The sequence below is a fragment of the Dendropsophus ebraccatus genome, chromosome 7, assembly GCF_027789765.1.
Source record: "Dendropsophus ebraccatus isolate aDenEbr1 chromosome 7, aDenEbr1.pat, whole genome shotgun sequence".
Lineage (NCBI taxonomy): Eukaryota > Metazoa > Chordata > Amphibia > Anura > Hylidae > Dendropsophus > Dendropsophus ebraccatus.
Window position 1 is genome coordinate 113,456,074 of NC_091460.1, and position 14,645 is coordinate 113,470,718.

Sequence of the window (14,645 nt, forward strand, 5' to 3'; positions counted from 1 at the left end):
CTTCCTGGTGGCGGGTGGGGGGGGGGGTTAGACAGGGAAGGGAGGCAGATAGATGATTGAAGCATATTACAGAGTTATATAACTTTGTAATGTGCTTCAATTACTGGGGAAAAGTTTTTCATGGCACTTGTCCTTTAAGTTCATTTTTGTATACAAACACAACTTTTCCAATAAAAACTGCTCGGTCCACCAGTGTCCTTAAAGGGGCCTTTTAATGATCTGTTAGGAGAAAGTCGGGAGGCTCTTATACACATTAGATAGTTGGCCGATCCCACTGTAATTGTTGTGTTTGCCGATACATGGCTAATATATTTGAGAGTCTAGGGACTTACAGTCCATGGCACTTTTACTACAATGTGCTCAAGTGCCCAACGGTATTCAAATGACAAATGACTGGACCCATAGAAGAATGCTCCAGTTGCTCTCATGACTAATAAAGATGTTTCCTCCATTATCAATGGCAACATAGTGTAGTTTCTATAACACTTTGATAGGTTTATTAAATAAAATATATATGTTCTTCTAGAAGAGGTAAGAAGATGTTAATATGTTATTTGGAATAATCAGGAGAAGCTAAAGCTTTATATGCACATGTAAGATCCAGGAGTGAAGGCTTCCCTGTTCAGCAGAATAAGTCTCTGTGCGGCGGCGGCTTTGTTTAGTCAGCTCACGTCAGACATCCCCAGACAATTATTTCCAACACAATAAATAAGATCTTAAATTAAGTGTAAACAATGGCGTCGGGCGGAGAGGGAAGAGACGCTGCATGGAGTGCTTCCAGATTCACCGCGCTGCTAGGAAATGTTCCTCCCACAACTTATTGCCGCTTCTCTAACTCATTGAATGAGAAGTTTAGATGCTATAAATTGCTGCATTTTCTATTTAAAAGAAATCATTGGTTCTCAGACTTTTTCATATCATAACCATAAATTCTAAAGTGTCTGTTCACTATTAAACACCATTTCACAATCCACATCTATTATAATACATAAGACGTTTGCTGAGCAGTTTTATTGCCTACATACAGAAAAGGAGGATAGGAGGACACTGTATTGTTGGGGCTTCCCTTTACATTGATGACAACACTGTTATTCTGTTCTGCACCTCCGACCTCTTGCTTTTACCCAGGTTTTTTAGTATTTCTGCATTCCAAAATTGGCATTTATTGAAAATCAGGTCCCAACTGATAACTAGGAAACAAACCAGTATACTTCTCATTACCCAGTGCCAATGGTATCTGATTTAGGTTCTTAGGAGCTGACCTAAAAAAAAACTCTGTCAGTAAGTTTATGCTGCTGTATCTAAAACCAGTGACAGAGAAGCTAAACAGAATTATGTATTACTTACATTGGTGTCAAACTCAAGGCCTTCCAGGTGTTGCAAAACTAACATTTCCATCATGTCTGGACAGCCAAAGCTGGGAATTGTAGTTTTGTAACAGTTGGGGGTCCGGAGTTTGACACCCCTGCTCCAGAATAACAAAAATAACTAGTCCTCTCCATTATGTGCATGTGCTCAGTAGTCCTAGATGTTCATGAGCACTAGCACACTCTGCCCACCGGCCACTGATTGGCAGTTGCCTATCTATATGGTGTGTATATATACTATGTATACACAGACAGCTGTCACTCAGCAGCTGGGGGGCAGAGGAAGAAAAATAAAAATAATTATTTTATGGTCAATACAATTATTTACTAAACAAACACAGTAGGAATGTCCTCATTAAGTAAACAAGGAATCATAGGAGGCCTATAATTTGTGCATTCTCATTTTAATCACTGAAAACGAATTACCTTGCATATGTGACATTAAAGGGGAGACAAATCTAACCTTCCTCGTTGACACCATTCCCATACAGTTTGTAGTGTAGTCCTGTGTCTGGCCCGCTCCATTCATAATCATTAGCTTCATCCTCAGCGCCATGTGTGCAATAGGAAGCTATCAGCAGGTTAGAGTTCCCCTTTAACTGTTTACATTTCATTCAGATCACCATATGCAATATAGGGAGAAGCCCATTGAGGCCAGTGATTGGCTACAACATTACATGCACAATGTACGGAATGTCATTGCTGCACTTTTGGTGAGGGACATCAGAGAATCAGCTGTGCTGAATTGGTGGCAAATTTATGCATATACATGCTGTCAATTTACCTTTAAGTTAGAAATCCGATTTGGTTGAAACCTTGACTTTCTGGGTACAGCCTCACTAGGAGGCCTTCCCTTTAAAGCGTGCATGTCATGATGGACACTTACCTGATCGGCATGTAATCTATTCTGCACATTTGGGTATCCATAGATATGAGCACTACAGGGTCGGGTCAGTTCTGTGCACAAGCCCTATCGCATGGTGCACAGTACCAACCTGGCTTGGTTGGATCACATGCAGATGGCCACAGTGGTGCCCTGCCTCAGCCGGTTTATTTTATAATTTTGAGGTATCATTTTTTCTTATGGATTGGTCATCTAATGTGAACCATTGGGAAGCTATAAAGGGGTCTGTACATACATGGTGGTACTGGCATTGTGTCACACTGTTAACAGTGGTTAAATAAGCTAAGGGTTAAAATAAAACTTTAAAGTGCTCGTTAAAAGGGTTCTATAGTGATTATACATTAGACACGTCTAAATTATCGACAATGAGCTAAGAGCCTGGAAAGTGATTTACGAACACATCTGCCATATGCTGCTACTCTATCTGAGAAAACCATATATTACAGAGGAAGGCATGAATCAGAAGAAGGTAACCTTTAAAAAAAAAATTAGAAAGAAAAAAAATATCTATCAAATCGGGGTTGGAATCTATATAGCTGGGCTTCTCCTTCAGCAGATTCAAAGATTCACTTTGTATGCACAGTATTCTTATATATTAGCAAAAGTCAGGGTAGTTTGTTGGTGATGGTGACCTCTCTGAACCCAGAACCCCAGGCACTTCCCAGTCTCCCCAACACCCCTGATTTAGGGGGGTAATCATATGTTTCTAATTCTTTTTATTATGATCAGACATGGATGCGATGCGATCACGGGGGGGGGGAGATCCGTTCTTCTGCCCATGCCGGGCCTCAGCATCGCAATGACGCTGATCCCGGCTCGGCAATAGATTGCTGTGGCCTGCAGCAGGCCAAAGCAATCTATGACCGATCTAATCGATCTTTGCTGTGTATATACACAGCATTGATCTCTATGAGAGATCAGTGCTGTTTATATACAAGTCCCCCAGGGGGACTTCTAGTTCATGTGAAAAAAAAAAGTTAAAAGGTGTTTTTATTAATAAAAAATCCCCTCCCCTAATAAAAGCCCAAATAACCCCCCTTTTCCCATTTTACAAATATAAATTAATAAATAAACAAAAATAAACATGTTTGGTATCTTAAATGTTTGGAACTATTAAATTATCACATACCTGATCTCGCACGGTAAACGGCGTCAGCGCCAAAAAATTACAAAGTGCAAAATTGCGCATTTTTGGTCTCATCAAATCTAGAAAAAATGTAATAAAAAGTGATCAAAAAGTCATATATGCGCAATCAAGGTACCGATAGAAAGAACACATCATGGCGCAAAAAAATGACACCTCACACAGCCCCATAGACCAAAGGATAAAAGCGTTATAAGCCTGGGAATGGAGCGATTTTAAGGAACATATATTTGTTAACAATGGTTTGACTTTTTTAAAAGCCATCAGATAATATAAAAGTTATACATGTTACATATCGTTGTAAGCGTAACAACTTGAGGAACATGAATAACTAATCAGTTTTACCATAGAGTGAACGGCGTAAATGCAAAAATCCTCGAAATCAAAACAAATTCCTTTTTTTTTTTCAATTTGACAGCGCAAATGATTTTTTCTGGTTTTGCAGCATATTTTATGGGAAAATAATGCCTGTCATTGCAAAGTAAAATTGGTTTTGCAAAAAACAAGTGCTCATATAAGTCTCTAGGTGAAAAAATGCAAGCACTATGGACTTTTAAACATAAAATGGAAAAAAACAAAAGCGCAAAAACGAAAATTGGCTTTGACTTTAAGGGGTTAAAGGGGTTGTCCAGCATTAGTTAACTTTTAATTTATTGCTGATGGTATATAGAAAACAATAAAGATTAATGCTTACCTGTCCGTGCTCCCCCGGTGTTCTGTTGCAGTGCTGCTCTCCGGAGTGACAGCTCACTCAGCGGGCTCAGCGGGCTGTCACTCCCAATAAACTCATCTCGGAAGTGGAGGCTCCTCAGTCAGCGGGGGACACCAGCGATATTGGAGAGATGTGGAGCAGTGTGGAGAGATAAGCATAAGCTTATATTCCAACAGCCTTATGTTAAAAGTGACCTAATGCCAGACAACCCCTTTAAAGGGTGTGTCCTTTTGATCAACTAGTGTGTGCCATCCCACCACGATTAGGTGACCTCCAGGGAACAGACCCTACACTATAGATAACACACTTCTGGGCTAACAACAAGCATACAAATTCTGGGCATGTAAAATTTTTCTGCTTAAATCAGTCATGGGGATGGGGGAAAGCTAGATCCAAAATGGAGGCAGCCAGGCCCCCCACATATAGCACAGAAATACAAAATGAATTCTCTATATAGAAAGTAAACAGCATCACAAATTTATTTTGTGTATTCTGGTTAAAATAAAAAAAAATTGCGCACACAATTGATTTCTGTGGTCAAAAAATAACATTACACATTCTATGGCACAAAATACAAGTCCTGTATAAAACAGTCCTTCTTTCCAAGATGATGCCCTAGGATGCCTTGCAAGCTAATATTGGGAAGCTGTTAACTAGCAGTTAAAGGGACTCTGTCACTAGGTTTATTCCGCCTTAAATGAGGGCAACATAAACTAGTGACAGAAATGCTGAACAGATCGATGTAATACAATACTTGCATCTTTCTGTTCAGCCGTTCTCCTAATATGCAGGAGAATAGGATTCTTGCCACACCCCTCCCCCGCCCTCCAGCTGCTGATTGATAGTTGACTGCCTATACACAGCATGGATAGATAACTGCCATTCAGCAGTTGGTGGGTGGAGTTTCCTGCTTCTCATGAATATCCAGGACTACTATTCTCATACACATAATGTAGAGGACTACTCATTGTCCATGTTATTCAGGAGGATATCTCTGTATCAGCTGCACAGAACAATGTAAGTGATACATTATTCTGTTCAGCTTCTCTGTCACTACTTCATGCTACCCTGAGATAGGACACCATAAACCTACTGACAGAGTGTCTTTAAGAGCAGGGGATGTAAACCTCTCAGATCTGCAAGTGAAAGTTGTTAACACAAGGACAGATTAGACCACAATTCCAGACTCTTGAAGGAACAAGCTTAGGATGAGGCAGGTTGGGCACCCCAAACTAAACAGGGGAGGCAGCCAGCGTGCCATACTCATGCAGACTGTCAGTAAAAGCTGTCGTAGTGTTTGCAGCTGTTGTAGTTGGAGGATTGGAAATATTGTCACTGACAGGAAAACCTGGACTCCCACAGTCCTGAGGAATCACTAGCTTAGCGTGGGAAAATGAACCTCCCAGACTGAATAACTACTGTCAATCACTAACCGAGGTCAGGGAAAGCCAGAGTGCCTACCCTATAAGAGGAGTTTGTCAATCTTTACAAGGTTGGGGAAGGCCGGATTGCCAGACTCATCACCTCTGTGTTATTCTTCTGAATGTTTTATAAGCATAGGGGGAGATTTATCAGACATGGTGTAGAGTGAAACTGGCTCAGTTGCCCCTAGCAACCTATCAGATTCCACCTTTCATTTTTCTGTGAGGAATTAAAGGTGGAATCTGATTGGTTGCTAGGGGCAACTTAGCCAGTTTCACTTTACACCATGTTTAATAAATCTATATCATAAAAATGAAAGTCTGTCTGTCTGTCCCATATAGACATCCAAACGCCTGAACCGTTTGACCCCAAATTTGGCCCACAGATAGATTGGGTTCCCGGGAAGGTTAGAGCGAAGGTCCCGTCCCCGTCAGATGTCCAGGAGAGGAGGAGGAGGGGGAAGAGTGCCCCATAGAGATGAATGGGAAAATCTCCACACTGCACACACAGGTGATATAATTAGCTGCAGCTTCCAGCAGAAACGGCAGTTGGAGGCCTTAGCAACCAATAGGATTACTACTTTCATTTTCACAGGGAGCTGAAATCTGATTGGTTGCTAGGGCGGCTGCCTCACAACAGATCCACAGTAATAAATAAAGTGAGGGTGCCTTCACACCTACCGGATCTGCAGCAGATTTCACGCTGTGAATTTGCTGCGAAATCCACTGACGATCCAGTGTCATTCAACCCTATTGACATCCCACTGCGAGTATGTAGTTTAACCCCCTTGGCGGCCAGAGCGTAACTTACACTGACAGAAGCCACCATCATCCCGCCCGCACAGACCGCTGTTAGATGGTGCAGGCTCCCCTCCAGTGTGTTCAGTGCTTTGCTGCTGCTGCCGGGCACAGCTCTCTCCTCACGGCTATGGACGCTGCACACACCGCTCCAGCTTGCTTCAGAGGGGGCGTTGAGAGCCGTGAGGAGAGAGCTGTGCCTGGCAGCAGCAGCACAGCGCTGAACATACTGGAGGGGAGCCTGCACGATCTAACAGCGGTGTGTGCGGGCGGGATGATGGCGGCCTCTGTCAGTGTAATCTACGCTCCGGCCGCCGAGGGGGTTAATCTACATACTCGCAATCCTGCTGCGAGTATGAAGTGTCATAGGATTGAATGACACTGGATTCGCAGCAGATTTCACAGCATGAAATCCGCTGCGGATCCGGTAGGTGTGAAGGCACCCTAACAGTGTACAGTGTATATACGCCGGGTGGTTGTGTTGGGCAATGTATACAGTAAGGGGGTGTTAGGGAATGTATACAGCATAAGGGCTACCTGGGGGGGTGAGTATACAATATGGGGGCTACCTGCAGGGAGGGAGTGTATATACTGTAGTATAGGAGTACCTGTAAAGGGGGGGGGGGGGCGGTGTATACATTACGGGGGCTACCTGCAAGGGGGGGGGGGAGTGTATACAGTATTAGAAACTTTGAAAACTCTTCTGTGTTGTCCTCACCAAGAATAAAAGGTAGTGCCTAAGAGGGCTCAGTATCACACTGTTAATGTTGTTTACCAGGCTGTATACTGTATAACACTGCCAATGTTGTATATAACCAGGCTCAACATAACACTACCAATGTTGTACATAACCAGGCTGTGTACTGTTTAACACTGCCAATGTTGCATTTAACCAGGCTGTATATTACACTGCCAATGTTGCATATAACCAGGCTGTATATAACACTGACAATCTTTGTATATAACCAGGCTGTATATAAAACTGCCAGTGTTGTATATAACCAGGCTCTGTATACAGTCTGATCACATGACATCTCAGTTTGGCTATTAGGTATTTAGGATGTTTAAAGGTTTTAGTTTATTTCTAATGTGCATAAGCTAAATTTGCATAAACAGTGCAGAACTGTCAGGGTATATAGTGTATATAGGGATATATAGGGCTCCTGGCGATTTCCACTTAAACAAAAAAAACAAGGGTATAGATTTGCCTCCTGGGCGACCTTGGAACAAATCTAATTAACACACTGACACTTTATACCCGGGCAGCGCCGGGTACATTTTCTAGTCTCCCCTATAGTGTATGACAGGTAGTAGATATACTGTGATGTAGGAAATCTTCCATGATGCATTAACAGTTAATAGCAGCCATACAGTAACAGTCACCAAAACTGCACCTTTAGGGTCCAGATGTAGCCTGTGTTAACTTGATCACAACGTGTTTAACTCAATGTTCTGATTGACTTAAAGGGGTACGTCAGAAAGTGTCCGAAAGTGCCAATGATTTGTAATTTACTTCTATTTAAAAATCTCCAGTCTTCCAGTACTTATCATCTGCTGTATGTTCTGCTGGAAGTGGTGTATAATTTCCAGTCTGGAGAGCAGGAGAGGTTTTCTATCCGGATTTGCTACTACTTTGGACAGTTTCTGTCACAGACAGGAGGTGGCAGCAGAGAGCACTGTGTCAGACTGGAAAGAATACACCACTTCTTTCAGGGCATATAGCAGCTGATAAATACTGGAAGACTCGAGATTTTTAAATAGAAGTAAATTACAAATTTCTGGAACTTTCTGAAAGGAAAAAATTGGAGTTGGAGCTGGAGTTTCTTTGACACAATTGTTGCATGTTAACCATGGCTACATTTGTATGTTCACACTATTTACAGAATCTGCAGATGGTATAAAGCTTTAAATCTGCTATGTCAAATTTGCATCAGATCCTATAGGCAGGGGTAGGGAACCTTGGCTCTCCAGCTGTTGCAAAACTACAACTCCCATCATGGCTGGACAGCCAAAGCTAAAGCTTTGGCTGTCCAGCCATGATGGTAGTTGTAGTTTTACAACAGCTAGAGAGCTAAGGTTCTCTACCCCTGCTATAGGTGTGAATGAACCCTTACAGTAGGTATGTTACTTAAAGGAGCCTAATGTACAGTCCACCCATCATCAATACACCCCCTGACGGTCCAGGCCCCCCCACTCACAAGGGCTGCTCCTCTCAGTGTCTCCCACCCCCAGTGCTCAGCCATAACCGTCCTTCCACATCTACATCAGAAATGCCAGACTTGCACTTTGCTGCTCCCTGACTTTGCATAAAGCCTCGGATTTAGCGACAGAAGCCGCTGAAGGTATTGTTCAGACATTTGTTCAGGAATTTCCTGCCCAGCTTGCAAACTGCTCAGTCTTATTCATGGGCAAGTTAAAAAAAGAAATCAAAGAAGAATTCCTGGAGTCATTTCCACAGTCTTTCCTAATCTCGCTGCTTCTGTAATTAAAACCCGCCACCCTTGACCCCTGAACTCAATGAAAAAGTCTTGACGACAGTGACGTCTATTTACTGTGGACTGCATCTTCTGGATGGACACGCTTCTCTTTTTTTACTATCAAATGTAATTCTCCTTGGAACGTCCACTTCCTGGAGCTTTAAATTGCACCCAGCAGATCACTGTGTTAGGAAATCAGCGGCGGATGTAGGGAAAGCATTCCTCTTCTTCTCTTCACGTGCCGTTTACTTCTCCCCTTCTTCTTCGTTGTCTTCTACATGTGATCTTGTTAAAGCGACGGCACCTCGTACCTGATGTGGAAAGGCAGCGGCGGTGCTGGTGAGAGGATGTGTCATTGAGCCATTCCTGGGTGATGGAGTAATGGGAGAAACTGCAGCGAGCAGTCACACAGGGAACAGATGCAGGGCTCTCTTGTAGTCAGCTTATCGAGGCAGCAGTGACGACTGGACTGCCAGTGTATGGGAAGTATCCACTAAGCTGCGAAACGCATCTACACTGGTGAGTGTTGTCTGCCGGCATCTCGATAAATGGAGTTTTGCCATATACAGCTTCTCGGCTGTGTCTGGAATGCAACAAGCTTCCCTGAACTGGAACAATGCACGTAATGTATGATCATGTTTTCTTATACGTTCTATGTTCTTCTATAGAGAATGCTGTGCTCTGTCACCCAGTAACAACTGGCCGCTGCCAGAAACCTCTGGAAACTTGTCGTACTATCTGACAGCTTGGATTTGGGGTAGAAAGTGTCCTGTGGGTGAAGCCATGTAGGTGGCACGTGGGTGGAAAGAACTTTAAAGACCACTGCAGTCATTGTACAGCCAGCCCTGTCATCAATGCAGAGAGCGGGGGTGATAACTAGTCCGAAATCCTCTTTCTGTGTTCTTTTGTGATGTTGATTAATGTATCAGTGGTTTTTAGCTATATAAGCAGTAATCTGTACTGTATATGTGTGGTGGAGCCGAGCACAGGTGCAGCAGAGCTGAATTTGTCAGGGATCACCATATCCTTGTTTTGCTATAGGATTGCAAATAGGGATCCTAGTAGGCCAAGCGATTTTTCGTTTTCGCCAAATAACGATAAACGATCCCAAATTAATGCTTCTGGGAACGACCTGAAATCGTTCTCCATAATACATTAAATGTTAGCTCCGATTGTCATTATATTATTATTATTATTATTATTATTATTATTATTATTATTATTATTACTGCTGCTTAGATCAGTTTTTCCTTCTGATGCCGACAAATGAACGGATGATGTGTACTGTACATACACCAAGTGATTAGCGATGAGTCAGCCTAAAAGATGCGATTAACGACACATAAACAATTTTCCGATCATTCCCTGTATAAACACGGAAAGATTATCGTTTAAATTTATAATATAACAATTTATACGTATATGGTATAGGGCTCTTAGTGTATAAGTCACCGTTATCTTTATAGACTCAAGTCGGATTGTTCAGCATTTAACTACCGGTGGTTAAAGAACTTGAAGGCAGTTTTAGGCTATGTTCACACACAGTATTTTTAAAATTGAGTGGATGACCACCATTTAATGGCACATGACGATCGCTGTTTTAAAATAATGGCAATTATTTGCCCTTAAATGGCGGCTATTTACTAAATTTAAACAGTGTGTGAACATAGGGGGAGATTTTTCTAACATGGTGTAAAGTGAAACTGGCTCAGTTGCCCCTAGCAACCAATCAGATTCCACCTTTAATTTTCCAAAGAGTCTGTGAAGTATGAAAGGTGGAATCTGATTGGTTGCTAGGGGCAACTGAGCCAGTTTCACTTAACACCATGTTTGATAAATCTTCCCCATAGCCTTTCTGTGTTTTCAATCCACTCCTGGTTTTGGTTGCAAAATACTGACCAAAATACTGTGTGGGAACATAGGCTTAGGGAGTCCAGGAAACCATGGATACAGCCATAGGCCATAGGCTGTATCCATGTTTTCCCAGACTCTTTTGGGCTGCATCAAACTTCTTCAGCCACCGGTAATCAAATGCAGAACAATCAGACTTGAACATGCTGGAGTTGCACCCATCCCTATATAATAATATATCACAAAGCAGAAAAGACTGGCTGTATTACAAACTCTTTGCACATCAGGTGTCACAGTATGTTTTTTATCAGATGTAGCAGAGCAGAGCTTGCCAGATGTCTAAAAGCTGAATATAGATACAAGCCACGACACCACAGTGTGCTATCAGCTGTTTGTAAAGGACTGCGGGTGAATATACTACATTAACTCATCTAGCAGTATGGCCGCCTGCACACGTATTATATACAAAGAATAAGTAGAAAGGACGGGCACTTCTCTTTATCCACGCCAGGTTTGACTCCAAAAACTGAATGTGAGATTCCAGCCTATAAAAGTGTTCAATGCCAAAGTCAGCTCTGCTACATCTGTATGCATTATCAGAACCAGGAGCAGGCAATTGGATATTTATATATAAGAAGGAAATAATGAGCTTGTTGTATTAATTATAAGGATATAGCAATTGTATCAATAGAAAGATGATGATGATAATGATGATGATTAATGAGTAACTAGTAAATATATTAGAAATATATTAGGAAATGATTATCAGCTCTCTAACAGTCTGATCAGACTATGTGTATGGCATTTGGAACATAGATGTGTGCTGGTTTTGCTTACAGAGATATTTTGTACTGGATTGTATTTCATTGTATTTAGTCTTTCTGCTGGGAAACAGAGATAAATATACCTCAGAGTACAGGCACTGCAGTCATGGCTCCTGTGCATATAGATATAGATAGCCAAGCAACAAATCAATGCACAGTAAATGTATTTTCCCAACATACCGGATGTGTTTGAAATTTTATGCATATATTTATATATATATATATATATATATATATATATATATATATATATATCTCCACACACTTTATGCTTCTTATACCGGATCAGCTTTCTAGGATTCCTCTTTTAGGTCATCGGTTACTGATGCTACACTTAGAAGCATAAAGCAATAGAAGACACATATGTTATATACTGTAAATTATTGAGCCTCTAGGGATTCCTTGCTGTTAGTCATGTAATGTAGACCATGGGGGCATAAATCCTGTAGCTGATGTCATTGATTAGTCATTGATTATTGATAAGAAGACATTGAGTATCCACTTGTATGGGTTCTATGTTGTCAAGCCTTCATATGGCCTGATCATTTATAATTCTAGGTCTGTGCTATGAGTACTAACCCAACTGTGTACTCTGTATGGTTCCATCTATCTCCTCATCCAACCTGTTCATCTGCAGCATGAGATAGATCCTCCTCTGCCAAAACTAATGGAGTTTAAGCAGAAGTAGCTGAGGTGTCTGACACATCGTAATCCCCCCCCCCCCCCCCAAATGACTCCATTGCCATCGGAAACAAATTGCTTATTAGAAAAGTGTAACTGATGGATTAAATGGGGTTAGTAATGAGAAACGCAGTGATGCTTATTCAGAGAACAGAAATGTATACAACTTTTTTTTTTTTTGCTCTTTAAAGGGGTACTCTGGGGGGGGGGGCATTTTTTCCTGGGACCGGGGAGGAGGTGGCTGAGGGAAACGATGTCCACTCACCTTTCCGGTTCTAGTGGCGGGTCCCGCATCGCGGCGTTCCGGTTCCCGGCCGCTTCCTGGTGTCTGACGCGGGCCCGAGACGATACGTCTCAGGCCCGCGTCAGACACCAGGAAATGACCGGGAACCAGGGACGGGGCGCCGCGAAGCGGGACCCGCCGCTGGAACTGGGGAGGTGAGTAGACGTCGTTTCCCTCAGCCACCTCCTCCCCGGTCCCAGCCAAAAAATCCCCCCCCCCCGGAGTACCCCTTTAAGGAAATCTTGGTATTGAAATTAGCCATAGTAAAGAACAGACAAATCAACTTTTTTTTAATCTAAAGAGCAAATACAGGACATTGTTAGTTGTGATATTTTAGTTTAAGGGGATACCAATGCCAGTATGGCAGCATTACCCCACATGTGTTTTCTTTAAAGGGGAACTCCAGTGATTTTATTTTTCTTTAAAATCATTTGGTAGTCATAATGTAGAAATCTTCCAGTACTTATTAACTGCTGTATGACCTGCAGGAAATGGTGTTTTCTTTGCAGTCTGACACAGCGCTCTCTGCTGCCACCTCTGTCTGTGACAGGAACTGTCCAGAGCAACATACAATTTGGAAAAAAAAAATAAAGGATTTGAAGAATTTTAAAATACATTGTGTAGCTACATAGCTGCAGAGCGTCCATGCTACCCCTGTCCACCACCAAATGCATCAGAACTGGACTATAGAGCAATGGAAGAAGGTGGCCTTGACTGATGAAGCGTCTTTTCTTTTACGTCATGTTGGCCAATGAGTGCAGGTGTGACAGCAGCAGTAGGGTTTGAGGAACATGATCTCAATCCTCTTGAGTATCTGTGAGATCTTGTGTGAAAAGAAGTCTATTCCATGAAGGCCTTACCCTACAGCTTATACCATCTGCTGCTAAAATCATGGTGCCAGGTAGCATAGGATACCTTCATAAGTCTTGGGGAGTCTATTCCTAGACTAGGATTTATAATTATTTCATGTTAGATCTAACGGGTGTATATGGACAATTACATTTTAAGCCTGTAAAAGCCGCAAGTTGCATACAGTTTCTTCCCACTGAATATCCCAGTAAGCCCAATGTGAAAGCAGCTTGCTGAGTAATACTTTTTACACTCTCAGTATCGATTCAATGTTGTTCTACAGTTTCTTTTATACTAATTCACAGCAGGAAAATGTCAATACTATTTCTTCAGCAGTGTACAGTTTGTTCTGCAATTTTTGGGAAAAAAACGACTAAGTTTTATATTCAGTAATTCCTTTTATTGACCCCTGTAATCCAGCCTGAATAATAAATAATACAAGTATAAAGGAGCGTAAACCTTTTATTCCCAGCTTCAAAATAAAGAGAATTGTTTTAAAGGGGTATTCTCCTTAGGAAAAATAAATGATAAATGACTCTCTCCTGGAAACTAACAATTTGTTCCATACTTGTTATCTTTTGAGTCTTCTTCCCCCAGTTCTGAGCTGCTGCTTTCTGCTGAAGACACAGAAAACTGTGTGTGAGCTGTTCACTCTGTCTCCACCTCTTTCCCCCTACCTTCCTAGATGGCTGATGTAAACAGGGGCCCTGGCTGGTTGTTTTTGCACTGAAAGGGTTAATCTGAGGTCAAGTTGCTGATGACTTCACTATGATAAAACCTCCCAGCATTACAGAGTGCAGAAAGAACAGGCCAGGGAGATATTTACATGAGACGTCTTGGAAGGGAGGAGGGGAAATAGAGTAAACAGCTTACATAAAGTTTCTGTGTCTTCAGCAGAAAGCTCAGCGGCTCAGAACTGGGAGAAGGAGACTTATAAGTTAATAACAAGTTTGGAACAATTTAGTCTCCAGGAGGGGAGATAATTCCACATTTTACCTGAGGGGAATACCCCTTTAAAGAACTTTTAAGTTCTTCAAAATAAATTGGTTTGTTGCTTCAGTTGTTTTTTGTAATGCACATACAATGATTCTCTCACTCACACACAGTTTTTCAAAATTGCAACTTGCTTTAAGAGTATTGCTTTGGTTTAAAAGCTCCAGGTAATGGGTGGGAGTGCGAGTGGGGGAGGGGCATGGTCTGCATAGCGGGGTCTACAGCACTGTACACTGACCCAGGAAGTCTCCCTCACCTTCCAAATCATAGCAGATCCACTTCAGGCTGGGTCTTACATCAGAGGACAGGACTGTGGAGGTAATCTCTTCATAGCTGTAACC

The 14,645-nt window shown here is 42.0% G+C and overlaps 1 protein-coding gene across 4 annotated transcripts in view; it reads left to right on the forward strand.

The window, feature by feature from the left end:
* ARHGAP24 (Rho GTPase activating protein 24) overlaps positions 1-14,645 on the forward strand; it is a 536,725-nt gene that overhangs the window by 417,665 nt on the left and 104,415 nt on the right. The window contains exon 1 of one of the 4 annotated variants that reach the window (XM_069978216.1): positions 8,971-9,342. The exons of 2 other annotated variants lie outside the window; for them this stretch is intronic. The gene's annotated coding sequence lies outside the window, so the exon portion shown is untranslated. One more of the 4 variants, XM_069978217.1, reaches the window with a different exon arrangement.